Source organism: Oratosquilla oratoria, chromosome 5 (genome assembly GCF_046742065.1).
Source record: "Oratosquilla oratoria isolate Oo_2021 chromosome 5, ASM4674206v1, whole genome shotgun sequence".
NCBI lineage: Eukaryota > Metazoa > Arthropoda > Malacostraca > Stomatopoda > Squillidae > Oratosquilla > Oratosquilla oratoria.
The window spans coordinates 45,685,127-45,687,878 of record NC_134781.1 but is presented as its reverse complement, the minus strand read 5'-3'; positions in this window follow the sequence as shown (position 1 = coordinate 45,687,878).

Sequence of the window (2,752 nt, the reverse complement as noted above, 5' to 3'; positions counted from 1 at the left end):
ACCATTTAAGACAGGAACATCAAACAACCCTCACAAGAGAAGTAATGGTGAAATATACGAACATCATAACGACATACCAAGATACCCGTCGCCTCCCCATCTTGGAAGCGCTATTAATCAAAGATATGAACACTAGTTTGAACATCCAGACGTCTGAGCTGTTAGCGCTACCGAGCATGAGGAGAAACTCTGTTGCCGGACAAAGCCAACACGAGTACAGGGAGAGATCACTCGATCGGACGAACCAATCAACACCAAGAACGAGTGCACAACACAGTTAGTCCAGCCTTTAAATACCATCCATCTGACGTTTTCAGTTCAGTAGTAACTCTAACATAGAGACAGCCACTATACTAAGCCATTGAAGAAGAGTCAAGAGAGTCGAAATCGCAATTTGGCAGCACTGATAACCTTCTACGGAGAAATCTGCTCAGATCTCAATAGAGACAATAAGACCACCTTAAGACACCTAGAGAATGTCTTAAAGAAAATATAAAAAGCAGAACTAGCAATTAAATTTTACTCTACTTGTTTAAGAGAGAATCTCCTCATTTATACATAATATATATATATATATATATATATATATATATATATATATATATATATATATATATATATATATATATATGCATACATACACATACCAAAGGTTTTTCCCCCTTACACGGAAGGTAGCCAAAAGAAAAAGGCATAGGAACTACTCCCACCTATTCCATCCCCTACATACTCCACTCCCCTCTACCCCCCTCCCTCCCTCTTATCTTGGCACCTCCTGGATGACGGGTCATCCCTGCATCTTGTCCACTGCCCTGGGTCAGAAGCAGTGTCGCAAGACACAGCACATCCACAGTAAGGCCATTTCATTTATGTGGCGACCACCCCCTCTCCGTCCCCCCATGCCTGAAAGGAGAAGACGGGGAGAAATCCTTTCGGGCTGCGTCAATTTATTTTTCATACATAATCCCTCACCCCCCATCCCCCACCCACTCCCCCTCATGCATTACAGCATCATCCATACACAACCCTTCTCTATTCACTCCTGTCTTCTGTCTTCTCCCGTCCTTCCTCAACAGACATTCCTTTCTTTCCCCGATGCCCCTTTTACCCCATCCATCCATCTCATCCGAAGACGCCCCCTCATGTTCACTCCTTCCACCTCTGCCTTCCACACTTCTTTTTACTAATCTTTCTTCATTCATTCTTTCCATGTGTCCAAACCATCTCAATACTCTTTCATCAACCCTATCTCCCAACTCCCTTTCCACCCCTGTCCTCCTCCTCACCTCCTCATTTCTCACTCTATCTAGCCTAGTAACCCCTATCACACTTCTCAGTCATTTTACCTCAAACACATTTAAACACCTTCTCTCTTCCTCTCTTATGTTCAATGTTTCTGCCCCGTACAGTACTATCGGCACAATCACTCATTCATACAATGTCCTCTTTGCATCCATTCAAAAATGTTTATTTCTCATTACACTTTTCAATCACCCAAGCCATTTACTTGCTTCCCTCAATCTACATTCTACCTCCACCCCTAATCCTCCCTTTCCTGCCATATTCGCACCCAAGTATGTAAAACTACCTGCTTCTTCTAGGCTCTCTCCCTTAATATTTACTTCCAGTCTGCTGACACATTCTTCACTTGTACATCTCCTCACCTTACTTTTAGCCACATTTATCTTCAACTTCCTCCTTTCACACACCTTCCCAAACTCTGTCACTAACTTCCTCAACCTCTCCTCTGGTCTTGCTACAAGCGTAGTGTCGTCAGCAAACAACAGCTGGCTTATCTCCAACTTTTCTCCATTTTCCTTAACCATCTCCAACCCCCGACCCACTACCTTTGCACCCCCCATCCATGCATAAATTGAACAGCCAGGGTGACATAACACATCTCTGGCGAAGTCCCGCCTTTACCTCAAACCATTCACTCTCTCCATTTCTAATCTTAACAAAAGATTTACTACTCTCGTAAAAACTCTTAACTGCTCTTAACAGCTTTCCTCCCATCCCATATATCTGCAATAATTCCCACAGTGCCCTCCTGTCTACCCTGTCATAAGCCTTTTCTAAATCCATAAAAGACCAAAAAATATCCTTATCTTTTCCCATAGCTTTCTCACATATCTGTCTTACCACAAAAATCTGATCTACACAACACCTACCTGTCCTAAACCACATTGTTCCTCACCAATTACTCCCTTTGTTCATCTCCTAATCCTCTCAATCAAGACTCTCCCATATGCCTTCCCAACTACACACAACAAGCTGATCCCTCTGAAACTACTACACTCATACTTGCCCCCCTTTCTTTGTAAAGTGGAACTATACAGGCACTCCTCTAGTCGTCCGGCACTCAACCCAGGTGCCTTACCTGCTCTCATCATCTTGACAGCGGCTTTCATTTCATCTTTGCTTATTTCTCCTCCATTTTCCTCACTCATCACTGTCATTTTCTTAGCACTTCCCACTGCAACTACTTTTCCCTTCCTATCCTCCTTCACATTCAGCAGCTCCTTATGATATTCTGCCCGTCTTCCTCTCACTGACTTCTCTTCCATTATCATATCTCCCACTGCACCTTTTACCTTTTCTTTACTACTTGATTTGCCTCCTCTTCCTCTTTTAATTTCTTTCCAAAACATCTTTTTATTGCTTTCAAAATTTTCTGTCATACTCTTACCCCATTTCACATCTGCTCTCCTCTTTGCCTCCTTTATCTTATGCTTTACTTCTCTTCTCTTTA